Below are 14,956 nucleotides of genomic sequence, written 5' to 3' on the forward strand. Positions count from 1 at the left end.
CCACTGGTTGAGAACTAATGAGATCGAAATGACCGGCCACTCAACACAGGTGGAATTAACCCAAAGTACATGTTCAGTAGGATCCCAGCAATTGGAATTCTCAGTGTCCTTGCAGCGAAAGATCTCTCACAGATGAAAAGAAGGACGCTGGTTCAATAAATAAGAAGGAGGATAAAAGCCAAAAACTTAAAAAGTGTAGCTGTCACACTCTGCCCATGGTTTGTTAAAGTGCATTTTAATGTTAGAAAGACTGAAAAAATGCGTGCAATCTGAATGACAGAAATTAGGATTGTAGCCCGATCCTTGACCAGTTGAGCTACCATATCTACTCATTATCTATTTTCGAACAAGAATCTCGTGATCAACATGTAACTTGAAGACATTTTGATTTTACTGTGGATGTTAGTTGGATCAATTAACCACGTATCATGAACACATTTTTTGCAGTGTGTTTAGAATGTGAGGTTTTTGTAAAGTGATAGGAATTCAATACTTAATGTATATTTAGCCATTACTCAACAGGGAATGATACGTGAAGGAGGGTAATTAGGTGTCCCTCTGAGTATATGATGAACAACTGTGCCCGATATCCTAGCCCTGCCTCCAAGAGCTAGAGGCAATAATGTATTTGTTGTACTCATCTGCTTCACCAAAAAAATATGGCAACAGCGAAGTCTTATTGAACCAACTGTCATGTATAACTCTGTTGATAAGTCCTATTCCTAAATATGTGATGCACCATATTGGATTGTCTCAGATGACCGGCCCTGGAAAAAGTTGCACGTATGATATTCCAGGATGTATACATCGGCTCGGGCTGAATTCTTGAGCGAGCCAATCGACCAATGGAATATATCATACAGAATGCATTTCAGCCATCAGTATGTGGTTGAAAATTGATTATGGTGTTGTGTATTTGAAAATCAAGCCAAGCCAATGTTGCAGGTTCGAGTCCTGGGAAGGTCGCCAGTTGTTTTATATGCTCCGGTCACCCATCCAAGTTATGACCTCGCTCGTTTTGCCGAAGAACGGGATTATTTCCCATATGAGCGTGGATCGCATTTTGTTGAATCTCAACTCAAATAACAGTAAGCTGTTGCTAATAATAGAAAGCCTGTGGATAAAATGTGTTTCATAACATTATCAGCACATTCTAAATTTGCAATGCCCAGTGCACTCACAATGCAATAAGAAGTATGTCATATGTGGAGAGAAACGTTATTAGATTCCACGAGGGTGTTTTTCGGGCAGTGTGTACACAATCTATTTGTTTATTGTACACTTCCCACAAAACTTATAAACTGATATACTGAACATTCATGTATTTCATTGGGCTCGGCAAATTCTGAACCTGATAAGTTGAACATGTTGACGTGAACAAGAGCTAGCAATCATAAGCCAGGTTGACACTCTGACCATCAGCAACCTGACTTTTGCAACTGTGACCTGAATGCTGGATCCATAATGGCATTTCAAGGCAGTTGATGCAAGTGGTTATGCACAGGAGAATATGAATATGCCATCACAAGTCAGAAAGTTACAACACAGATATATCAACCCCAAAGCAAAAACCAATTTGTAGCATTACCACATTTCGCTTTCCGTGTACATTTCCTGCATATTGCTTATTTGAGCCACGACCACAGGATTGATATAGATTCTTTGTGTCTCCGTGGACCCATTAATGATCATTGATTGGACACATGTTGAGTTTGAATTAATGGGTTGAAAAAACACGAGATTGGGTTCGGTCATAGAATTGGCTCAGCATCCCATATTATCCAAGTCTCGCTTAATAATGGATCAAGTGGGTCATATATAAACTTGACATCAACGATTGTCTGTTTTCTGTGGCTATGAATCCTTGAATGCTGGTTAATTATTTTGCAGCCAAAGGTTGGCGCAGTCATGTCAGCTTATTCTTTGTCAAGTACTTCTGTGCTCAGTGCAGGGCTATATGTCATGTAGAATGTTTGTAATGAGATGCTTTATGCTTGATTACATTTGTCCCAATGAGGTGCACAATGAAATCATTACTTCAGGATATCTTGACAGATTTCCGTGACACAACTAATGAATAAGTTGAATCTAGAACATAGAAAGTTTTATACCTCAAGAAGTTTAAATTGATAAATATTGTCATGGGAATTGATGGATTTTCAGGAAATATGCAAACTTTCTAAACTCAGCTTGTTTTATTACAAAATGTCCCATATATTTCATGATATCGACTCCTCTAAAGGCTAGTTTATTCATGCAAAAACTCATTTCTTAGTCAGTAGCTTTAAACTAGTGGCAAATGCCTTTCTTGGGGGCAATTCATCAATTGGAAGCTGAAGATATTGGGGGAGCACTGACAGTTTAAAGAAAACAGGAAATGGGTCAGTGACAGTGAGAACTGTTTTATGGAAATGGTAAAACACAAACGAATGATCTTTGTTTCAGCTACATGTGACAACTAACAGTGCTTTTGACCAATAAGAAGATTGCTCCTCTGTAGATGAAACCAGTCATGGTGGGTTTGTTATTTATTGCAGTTGCACTGACATCTGATTCTTGCAGGCACCTGTGTGATCACTGTAGAAGAGAGATTTTTGTCTCATATGATAATTATTGCAGGTCACTGCAATAAAACGAAAACCTCTTCTTTGCAAGGAAGTTAAGCAACAGTCCGATGTTGTTTGGTAAGATGAATCAGCCTCTGAGGCGTGAGCTTGGCCAGTCAGTGGAACCATTGAGGAGCTGTTTCTTTGGAATCTATTGAGTCAAGAGATAGACATCAACTTGGACATTATTAGCTTTGAGCGTGACATCGAGGGTTTGTATTGTAAGAAAGAAACCAGAGACCAAGATGTCTAGCCCCAAAGCTTCAAAGCGATCATTTGTCTCAATAGCACCATGGTAATTGTAGTCAAACCAATCAAAAGATAGGGTTGCTGTGTCAGGACTGGTAAAGTTCACAGCTACAAATGGCCATCACGAATATCTGAAGAAGGAGATCAGATAGTCTGCCTACTTCAAATCTGCTAGCATTTCTTTCAACTATCCACTGCATACTTACACAGTCTAGTAGTGCCCCTAATTGGCAATCTCAGACTTTGAGTGTTCCCTACAAGTCTGAATGACATTCTGTGAACTTGTGTGTCCTTTACATGAAGGAAGTGTGATCAAAGGAGTCTATTTAGCCTAAAGGCATTCTCAAGGATGAATAAAGTTGAATCAAGGACTTGACATTATGATTTTTTTTCAATATTGCTACACCTTGGGCACAGCATCTTCCTAATGGACTACGCCGGAGGGGTTGTTTACTGAAAGTGCTCTTCCAAGTAACACTCTTCTGTTGTTAGGTTCCAAATTCAAGCAATTCCTGTCGGTGTGCTCTTCTAACAGACTGCAGTGAACTAGAAGAATCTGACTGATTGGGACAAGCTGTAGCTGTCTATAAGCTGTAGCAAGTCTTGGAGAGAACATTTTGTTGCACTCACCGACAAGATTGCTGGAGGCAAATTGTTGAAATGGAGTGGGTTCTACACATCTGCAGAGGTCTTTATTTCCATAATAACCTTACCTAGCTAAACACCTCTGTGTCTGTTCTGCCGGCATTTGGGAGTTGTGTGGCAGTGCTGAGACATGTGCTTAACATTTGGCTCGACTATGCTGAACCTTAACATTTGAATATGTTATGCTGAACCTTAACATTTGGATATTTTTTGCTGAACCTAAACATTTTGATAAGTTCTGGTCAAAATTTTTGATAGGTTTCACTCTGTCTCCCAAACTGATTAATTTTGGACTTACTTGTTTATATGAATGCATTAAGAGTTTAAGTGAAAGTGACGTCCTCTTCATCAGAAGTCGAGACTTAGCCAAGTTTTGTTTCACGAACTACACCATCAGCAACACAGTCAACCTCTTTCAAATCGCAGCGATAATTAGGTAGTCACTTCATCTTCCCTGGATTAGACTAAGAAATTGCTTTCCGATCAATTTCCAAAATGTCATAAGGCTGATTGGTATATAATGTTGCATTGTAGTAGATTTATATTTGATAACAGTGTAATGGAATGCGATGGACATGAATAACAATAGTGGTTAGACTTCAAGTGATATGGATGCAAGGGAATGAAACAGTCTGGACTGATGAATTCAGAATTGAGCAGATTTTGGCAATATTGTTGGATTTTTTTCAACTCTGAAGCAGGATGCATGTCTATCGGTATGTCAAGTCTTTTGTCAAGGTATGATTTTATTTCTTATTCTTTGATAGTTAGGTTTACTGTTTCCAGTCAAAGAGGTATTTGAAATGTGATGGCTTTTTGCCTCACTGAAATGGTATAATTACATTGAACCTCGTCCATGTTTCCTGTTCCTGCCTAAGGAATAGATGAACCAAAAGTTTCTTTTTGCACTTGGTCTTGTAAGTTCAAATCAACATGAATTCAAATGGGAATTTAGTATTCTGCTGATGTCATTGTCGTTGGTTCAGAGTTGTCTCCCCTGATCATGTAATATTCATCCCTACGTTACCCTGGTCGAGAAATTCGATACACTTAGCAACAACAGAATTAGTTTCTCCTCACAGTGCATTGGAATGAAAGATGTTGGTACTGTAAGCGACACATAAATGTACATTCAATTTATTTATTCTTAGAGATCTATTCTTATTTGCTATTGCAGATACTTGTTATTGCCAATTGTAAATAATTTCTTGATTATGGTTATGATATGATATCAGCATGCATGAAACTATTCTGTTTTATCTGCTCTTACACAATATAGCATAAAATTCTTTCAAGATACTGCTTCTACAGATATTGCATTTTATTATCACCTTTGCTGAGAGCTGAGCATTTGCTACACCGTGTATGTGTCCAGCCTGGAGATACATTTGCAACAGATGACATTTAGAGAGCTTTTCTTTTGGATTTGACTGTAAGACTGGCCGCTTTTGTCATAATACCAGATTATAGTTGAAGATAAGGGCAGATGACATGCCAGACTCCAGGCTAACTGTTGACATAAGAAGGCTATAGCTTTGCCTATGAAATGCTGACCTTTTGTAGCGGCCATTCTTATGGACATGTCCATGATATTTTTGTTGGTTGAAATGGTGTTTACGATACAATAAGGAGTGGGGCGGCTCTAGATACTGAACGTCACCAGTCACCAGCATCATCCAATTGTCACACAGATGTGGCTGACATTAGAAAAACCCAGCAAAAGCATCAAGGCCCTATAAACCCCAAAAGCATTTTTGCTGCTAATTCATACTTACTGGTACTGAGAGAAGAAGACCAGCCTGTGGCTTTATGATGTCCTGCTCCTGAGACAAATGCCGAATTTTCAAACAACACATATAGCGTGAAGTAGAACTAAGGATGTTTACAATGTTGTTGCAGTTGGTAAAAGTAATCAACATGCTGTAATGCAGGAATGCACTCCAGGGGAATATTCACCATGAGAACCAACACCCGTAGATTACTTCTGGGGCACGATTGTGATTGCAGTCTGACCAGAGTGTTGATGACTATGGACAAACTCGGTCTCTTTGGAATTACCCTTGTGCCTTGCTTGATGACTTCTCCCAACTTGTTGATAGCAGTTTTAATGAATGCATTCCCTTTTGGGGGGAGTGAAGCAGATAGCAAGATTCTACAGTTGATTGCTGTTCTCAATTATTCCAAGTACTCCCCTGGTGATTTGTAAACTGTTTACGAAGTACATATTTCATGAGTTGCTTTACCACTTTATCACAAACAAAATAGATGCACATTCAAACGGTACTTCTGAAAAGCTGTGTTCGACTTCAGTCATGACAGGAATTTCCCGACTCTATCTCCTGCCAGTTCCCGACCATGCAAATCTGACACTTACTCTACCTCAGCAAAGATCTTGGAGATATTTTGGATTTTACATGTCGAGCAAGCTACTCGACGATCTTTTCTAGGGAATGAGAGTCGGTCTGATGGAGGCAACCAGAAGCAGTGTGGCATACTGATTATCTCAAATGATTACCGTGTAATACCACAATCAACACCTCCTACCGTCTCACTAATGATCAGAATACAATTCCCTTTACGGCCTCTGTAATTGTCAATTACTCAGCGTCATGCATGGCGCCTGTGATTGGTGGCAATCCTGCTATGATGACGGTCGATTGAACTGCAAACTGATCACAGAGACAGTTCTGAGGAACTGTATGTGTGGAACTGTCAATCAGGTCCTAAAAGCATGGTCAATACGATGTATTGTAGTGTGGGACAAAACGTGTCATCCGTGCTGTCAGTCACATCCAGAATCATTTGCCAGATTTCTTTGATCGAGCATGGAACACAAACACTAGATAAATGCAATGTGAGAATGGAAGACTTAGAGTTGCTCATATGTAATAATGTTAAAAGATTTTCACATGAACATTTTCATGAGATTGATGTATGAGTAAAGTTTGTTGATTATGAAAGAAGTGGCTTCCTCAACCTGAAAGAAATTGGTGTTTACAGAGGGCATCAAATCTTTTCATGATTGCACATTAAACAAGTATTTTAATAGATAAATTATAGTCGCCCTCTTTAAAAAGTAAACATCATTGAAACTGATTGCTCTTGATACAGCTCATAAATGCAATAGGAAAGGAGCCATGATGGTGCCAGCTTCTCTTGAACATAAAGCAAACGCGGGTTGTTGTTTCATGCATCAAAACTGTACACCCAAAGTTGTCACTCATGAAACCATACAGTAGGATCTACATGTTGTTGTAGTCAGGATTTATGAGGAAGAGAAAGTCACTATTATAAGACACAATATGTATTCATTAGTGTTGCAAAGTAAAGTTGGACTTCTGTTCAAAATTTCATGCACTCTTTGCATCTGATGCACACCATGCATGATATGCTAGAAGAGGAGAATCTGCTTTCATGATGCAGAAGAGGCTATCATCTTAAGGATGGACGATGAGGTGAGACATTTTTGAACATCTTGTTTGTTATCTTCTTAATGGTGTTTGAATGTTGGATGTGAGGAATTGGGCAGTAGCCACAGGATGTTATTCTCCAGTCTTTCATTTCTTCTTTGAGAAGTTTTCAAAGATTTCATCTTCCAACATTGGAGAGGTAAGAAAACCCCTTGTAACAACTGGCAGATTTCTAATCGACTGCTACCATTAACAGAGATATCTTTCAACAAGGCAGTCTTGTCCATTGCATCTATTTTGGGACAGACTTGTCTGCTTGTCACTTGCTAATATAAAGTAATAACATGATACTCTCAACACTTGATCCATATTCATACAGACATGCAATATCCAGCCAGACTTCCTCACATTATGTTATCCCAAGGATGGACTACCTGTCAAATGCTGCTCTACAACCAATAGAAGTGTCGAACTGTATGTAGCTTTGGCAATAAAAGTGCAACTTGTGGTGTTTTGAAAGGAAATCGTTTGCCAAGCTTTCTCCCTGGAATATCAATTGACATTTAGTTATTCCTGAACATTTGGATGTGTCAGAATTCTACGAATTAGCAATTGAAAGGTACATCCTTGGTGTGTTCAAGACTGTTTGCCATCTTTCATTTCTCCAAAACAAAGCATTGATTTCACCATACAAACTAATAAAAGAACAACTTGTGGTGTAACTAGACTCATAAACATGCATGGCCAAGGAAAATAGCTGATACTTCCCAATAGTGGTTGCTCCAGGATAGTACTTTAGCAGTTTAATCAGTCAAAGCCATGCCTTGGCTGTAAGTCTGTTGTCCTTCAAGGCCCATTAGGTTGACCAATGGGTCATGAAAGGATGGTCCAGCCTATCCTTATCAGATAATGCTCATAAATTTGTCATAGAAGTTCATGTGGTTATTAGTAGAAGACATCGATCATTGGAACTCTTCTGGGGTCATCATCTGTGGAGAGAATGTCCACCACATTTGGTTTATTTGCATTGCAAACTTTGTGCCTGGGAAGTCGACGCTGATAGAGAGTTTACTCGGAGATGAGATTGGGGATGAAGTCACAATGTCATTTTTCGTTGGCGTATTGAAATCTCGGACCGCACCGCCCTGGCCATAGGAAAATAACCCTACTGAAAGACCATTACTGACCGCAGGTGGATATAACCATCATAATCAGACACCTTGATACCTACACCGCACCAGAATCAGATTTCAGTGGGCACCCCCTCCTTTATACAAAGCCCATTATGAGATCAGGTGCAATGAATGAATTTGATATTTTGGATACAATCTTGCCAGGTAATTAATGGTCGTCCAGGGATGCGGGAAGTGAAAAGGGAGTGATCGTATCTGAGGTTGAGGTGAGGAAGATTGATATCATGTGATATCCGTAACCTTATGGTATTTGTGTCCATGTGGAAGAGCCAGGACTATTCATCAACTCGTCAGATACTGACGGTCGGTCTAAAGTAGTATTCCTTGTTGCATGACAAAATAGTGTTGCTTCTCTTGCTGTGCAGTTAAAGGACTATTGGTTTGCCACCATAAGACGAAGTTTAGCTGGCAAGCCTAGAATCCAACTCTCCAACCTTTGTTACCACTCTACCATGCCATAATGTCTTAGATATTATTTACATTAGTCAGATCTTGATGAAGTCTTTATCACAAATGATAATTTTATGTCTTTATTTAGATGGTTTTTGTTCAAGATCCAATATGATGTGACACAATTTGTCACAATCAACTCCAGTGAAGCATTTTCCAATTGGTTTGGTTTAATTATCTTAGCCTGGTGTGGATCTTAGTAACTCTTCATATTGAAATATACCACAACTCTTTTATATTGACATGGCTTTGTGCCAGTATGTAAATGATTGTTTGTCAGGTTTACCATCCCGAAGAGTTCATTACGACTCCCAGAACTACTTGAAACCTCCAACATCGGTTATTTTTTTCCCCCGAACTTTCTCAATTTTTCATCTTTCATTGTAATGTCTTTGTACCAGGCCATACTCTTGAGCAATCCAATAATGCTTTGAAAAAAAAATGAAGTCAATCCATATCTGGACTTGGCCTCTTTCTTGGATGTTTTTATCGGTTTTCAGAACATGTATAGGGGAATGATAATTCAGTTTTGTCACAAAAGAATTATGAAAAATATGAGAACTCAGCATGTGGATCTGTCCAATCCAATTCTTCCCATGTCGCATGACTCCTGGCTATTCTTACTGAGGCAGCCAGATGTTGGTTCTCCCAGCCTCGTGGCTATAACATATCATCATGTCACTAACCTGCTCATGCAGAGATGGGTAAATTGAAAATCTTTTGGCAACAAGTAGGGTTGATGCTGTTTTGACAGGAACCACAGGTTCACTGCTGGACTCATCCTAATGCTGTATTCATTTTTAATGAAATGAGAAGTTATCCTATTGTGTTTTAACATTCACAAGGAATACCAGCTTAAATGAGAAGTGAGATACATCTTCTGGATTTCGTTGTCCCCAATCTGACCGACTTCTCATACCACAATATGCTGCTCATGTGCACAGTGACCAATATTCAACTATTGATTGCATATTATCATTGTTAACAAGATCTCCTGTGGTATTGTGCAACCTCCCCAGATTCTCATTCATCACTTTGCAAATTCATACATTGACATTCAGTCATTTCTTGTTTTCTAAACATTTTTTATTATGATGGTGAAATTATAGGGTTTGCTTGTGTGTGGGCAAGCGCAGTTTTGTTTGGCTATTTGCACAATATTTGTGCTTCCAGCAATAACTTTCATGGTTGTGTTGGCCGAGTTGCACAAAACAAGCATGATTGGCACCTAATGGTGAAAAGAAGTGTGCATGAAGACAGCGTATCGTCATCTGTACTCAAGTGAGTCCCTGAGAGAAACAAATTATGGTTATTCTGGTCTGCCAAACTAAATTGTGTCATTCAAACTTATCTCATTAGCATGCAGGTTCCTTCCCCTTCTTCTCTTTTGCTTGCAGAATTTTAAAGATGCACGCTAGGCAGTCTGCTGTTTTGGGTAATAAAGTCAGCTGCTCCAGAGAGTTCCGCCAAAGAGCTTCGTGGTCCAGCATTCAGGTTTTATCACATGCAACGAATCCGGACTGCCCTTCCTGACAGTCGCTGCTCGTGTATACACAGCTGCTGTGTATACAAGAATCTGAGCACAAATTCCATCGCATGCAAAAAATGGCAACCGTCATTCCTGATAGCTGTCTACTGCCGTGATGTGTACAGAACTCCCGCCAGGCCGACCACCAGTTGATCAATTCACATGATTCAATTACCAAACATTTCCTTGGAGTAATCAAACCATCTTACTTGCCTGGACTATTTACCTGAAAAACTCACAAGCCTGTTCAAAGTAATTGCTGAATTGGCATCAATTCCGTCTTGTCTTGTCTCATTGAATTGCATCTAAACTTTAAGAAAAGTTCAAGAAAGTCAGAAGAGTGGAGGTGTTGTTTTGAATATCCCTGGTCTATTTGCTCAGAAATGGTTTCATCACTATGCTAAACAGACCGTTTGGATTTACTACCGGGCAGCATCTCTCGTAGAAACCCAAGCCTTGCTTTCGGCAGTTGTAGGAGAAGAGACTAGGCGACAGATTACCAGCGCTGGGGATTCGGTGGGAGGTTATAAGGCCGAAATGGGCTGCTTTCTTGAGAGGTCTAGGATGAGGCTGGGGTCAAAACGATTCTGGCCATGAAATAAGTCTGGATATATGCAGACCGCACTGGTGGGGATTACTGGTTCTTGCCATTTATTTGGTGTCAAAATGGTCTATGATTTCCATCCTACTCATCTTTCCTGGTGTTCCCGAGACACAGAGCCTTGTCAAGTTGTCAATTTGGTCGTTTTATCAGTCTGCATATTACATTTCCCAATCAAACTGATTTGATAGGGAAGACATATCCCAATTCTCAGAGCAATTTTCTTGTGAATATTTGTTACTTACAGCAAAATGAAGTAAACATGTGATCAAATTTTCCCATTGCTCATATTGCGTTTCAGCCCAAATAATTCTCCAACAAGTTGGTGGGCAATTTTTTTCATAATTTCACTAAGTTGTGTTTCCAGATAAACAGGCTCCCAATTCCCATACCAATATGTTACAAATTAGGAAATGATGGTTTGATGCTCTTGCATTGCGATGTTGTGTTTCTCTAGAGGCTATGGAATAACATTTCATACGTTGTCTAATGAAATGATGTTTAGTTCTGCAATTCAAGAGACTATGGGGATTGGCATGTTTGAAAAAAGTTGCAGAGGTAGCACGGGGTACCTCATGACTGGCTGTTACTCTTGTGCAAGAGGTAAAAAGACTTGTCAACGAAAAAACTCCTGTCGGCTTATCTCTTTTTCAATCAAACTCTATCTCCTCACCAAATTAACATGGTATCCTAATTGGCAATTAGCCAGCTAATCAGAAGAATCTCATCCTACTCACGCCCATTTCTTCTAATTTGGTCTCTTCATCTTAATTGCTCATATAAATCATGGAGCATTCTTTTTGATAACATGTCATTATCAATATATCACCTTGGTATATTTCACTAATCACCTGTTTCCTTTAATCAGTTGCTACTGTGGACCGGAATTTTGTTCTCAGAAATCTTACTGGCAAGTCAAGGGGCTTCAATTGTAATGCGAAGCGATTTGTTCTTTTCTAAGGAATAGCGTCTCGGTACAAGCAAAAGAGCAGTGTGGGGTATAGAATCAGTTCTCGACATCCTTTCTTTTCCTATTAACTAATGTCCTGTGAAAACCCAAAAGTGTGTTTCGAATTTTTTGCTTTTTTCACTGGTCTCAACACCAATCCTTGCTAATAGGCCAGGACGCCTTAATCTGTCTGCAGCCTCAATGTATTCTTTCTGGCTGCGTTCGCATGATGAATTGGGTGATGTCTCCTTAATCATGATTCTTTGCCTCGGCTCTGTATAGACGATTTCCTAGCAACCCCAGTCCAAAATTGATTGTTGCGGGGAACTGCAATTTGCGGGACTTATTGGTTGGCATTCCTGAGATGATTTCCTTCCTGGTCGGCTCTTCTTGACCGTGTTCACGTTCTCATTTCAATCACAGGACAAGCAAATATTTGTCTATCAAAGTTTGCCCTTGTCTTGTGTATGATTGAGGTTTTATTGCAAGTCAAGTCAAGATTGCACCTTTTGGCAGTACACTTTGTCAGTCAGTATTGCAATTTCAAATATTGCACTTTCTGTCCTTAGACTATGCTAGTCAATATTGCTCTTCCAATATTTGCATCTATGCAAGTCTATACTGCTGCATTTGCTCTTAATTGTGGCACCTTTAGTTGTTGCTCTGGTCGGCTTGATAAATCACCTAATTCCCAAAGTTTTCAGGTTTGACTAGTGATTTTAACAAACCCTTTTCCTGATAAAAGCATCTCCATCCTATGATGACAGTCTCTGTGACACTTGAAAAGCTTCATGTCAATTGCTTTTGGTCAAAGCCCTGCCTACTGACCAAGAAAACAACTTGTGCTATAATTTGGGCCAAACCATCAGCTTTGTCTTACAATCCATTTGGGTTTGGTTTCGATGGACAATTACTCTTCTCCTGACCAGCACAAACAGCTGTTCTGACCATCTACCTCTTCTCTCCCCATCCTCCCACAGGACATGAAGCCAGTCTAGCCTGATTGATGCAATTGTCCGGTACCCCTTGAAGATTGTACGCCAATATTCCCTGCTGTCATCCAAGCCTTTCATGCTAAAAGTGCTAACTGTTCCAAGCTAACTGCCACAGAAGCCGATCAGCTTTTGCAATTATCTTCCTTATTTTGGCTTTAGGCCATTAACTGACTTAGCAGCATAGATAAGGTTAACTAGGGGCTTTGATGGCTTTATCGGTCATGTGATTCTGTCGCCTATTTTGCCATGAGTGTCGCGGAGTCGCCAGGAGAATTGTTGATGTAAGATTCGATTAGACATTTCTTTGTGATGCAGTCGGTCTTGATGGTACCTCACATGAAATTATGGCGCAGTGGTAGCTTTTTCGATTTAATTCAGTCTCTTGTTCTCTGACAGAAAATAAACGCGGGAAAGTTGGTGAAATTGTCTTTGTTTTGTGAAGTTCTCATTCGATTCTCACTACAGAGTGCTGTCATCAGTCTGATAATGCCTGATAACCACAACTTGTTTGAGTGAAACATGACGATAAGGCAACATTTCGACATGAAAATTCTAATCTCTGACACCCAGAAGACAAACTCAGTGAAGATGATTAAAAATCTCCTAGGTCGATTAATTTCTTGCCCCTCACTTGGCCACAAGTCATCCACTTGGATGACTCTGTTGAATGTTAGTGACGTTTAGATCATGCAGCATGATGGATTGTGGTGCTCATGTTCCTCGCCCTGTTTTCATATGAACTGATAATCAGATCAACGATATTCATTTGTTTTATCTATGAATGTTGCGCGATCTTTGCGATCCATCAGACAGAGGTCGAGTCACCAGTTCAGACAGTGAGCGATGGTCTTCATTGATTTCAATCTTTGTTTGTTCATATTCAATTTTGTTGGTAACACATGAGTTGGAGCTGTTGATGACTTCTATGGATTATGCTTTCACATCTATGATTGCTCTCAGGATTCATGGGAATTTCTGTATTTTGATATCAGAAGTGCATTATGTTGAGACTAAACATTTGAAACAGATGAGGATAATTGTGTTTTAGGCTCAAGAGTGAACATGAATGGGGGTTATTCATACTGAAGTCCTTGATCTAGCTCAAAGGAAAACATGGTGATCACAAGGAGTTTCAGCAGTACAGAAAGTTTGATACTCGCTCAGAGTCTTGAGTTCAAAAGGTTGCAAATGTGCTGGAGACTTGTTTACTGTGCCTGCTCTTCAAGAGCACAGACTTTCCTTCTAGATATATCTGTTAGATCTCATAGTCAACCAATCAAAATGTGTTGGTATTCTGGCTGTTTTCTCTCCAGAGACAACGTCCTTCATTGATTGCAAGGTTTCTATAGTTTCAGTTGATAATTTGAATTTCCGTTGAAATCTGTAAGCATTGGAAGCCATGGCAACAAAGTGGTTAGTTAGATTTTGGTTCAGTTTCTGAATTTGTCACTTTGATCTTTTCCCACGCTATGCTAACCTGATTTTCAAACTAAAAAATTCATCAAACGGAAACATTCTTTGTTTTGCAATGTGCCCTGCACTGCATTGAAAATCAACCGAGGACCAAATTGCTGTATTCTAATATCCATGATTTACACGCACAACTGCCCTGACCTTTTCGCAAGTGTTTAACCACATTGTTAATCCTGTGATTATTGGATGGTTGATATCTTAAATGTATGATTACATGTCTTGATGAACTGGTTAAAATCAATTGACACAAATATCTAGTTTTCCCAGTCCCTCGGCAATTTGTTTTAGCATGATTTGAGACAAACAGATAGAAGCCTTCACATTGAATGATGGATGGTGGCATGCAGGCAACAAAACTGCTAGATCTGTCGTCTCTGTAAATTATCTCGGATATTTCATGCTAGATTATTATTGATCGAGCCATTTCTGATTCCATGCAATGAATCATTGTGTCTCAGTCGTCTGATTTTAAATTACAGTGTCAACATCAGAGGTTGAATTTTGAATTTTTTACTTTTACTTCACATTTGACGGAAAGTTGTGTTCATTATTTCATCTTCTGAAAAGATAAGGCTCATAAAATAAAGTGGCTCGCAGAAACGGTAGTGTCAAGATTGCTGCGTTCTGTTAGTCACATCAAAACTGAAAAACAGGCAAACTTCAGATCGGTAGCCAGTGCAAACATCATATGATTGGCAATACAGAAACTCCACCAGCGCAATATTAGAAAAACATTATTTCTCAATACTGCTGTGCCAAGTCGTGGAAAATGTAAATAGCGTCAAAATTGAATTATGCAAACAATGTCCCGGAAACCACTAGCCACAACATTTTCAAATCAATGGCGGGTACAAGTC

At 39.4% G+C, this 14,956-nt stretch overlaps 2 protein-coding genes across 13 annotated transcripts in view; both read left to right on the forward strand.

The window, feature by feature from the left end:
- The window catches only part of LOC135502055 (uncharacterized), a 125,935-nt gene that overhangs the window by 97,295 nt on the left and 13,684 nt on the right, over nt 1-14,956 (forward strand). The gene's annotated exons all lie outside the window — the stretch shown is intronic.
- The window catches only part of LOC135502025 (ras GTPase-activating-like protein IQGAP1), a 54,170-nt gene continuing 43,380 nt past the window's right edge, over nt 4,167-14,956 (forward strand). Inside the window, exon 1 of the mRNA XM_064794503.1 lies at nt 4,167-4,238. The gene's annotated coding sequence lies outside the window, so the exon portion shown is untranslated. The remainder of the gene's footprint in view (nt 4,239-14,956) is intronic.

This window comes from Lineus longissimus, chromosome 2 (genome assembly GCF_910592395.1).
Source record: "Lineus longissimus chromosome 2, tnLinLong1.2, whole genome shotgun sequence".
Classification (NCBI taxonomy): domain Eukaryota; kingdom Metazoa; phylum Nemertea; class Pilidiophora; order Heteronemertea; family Lineidae; genus Lineus; species Lineus longissimus.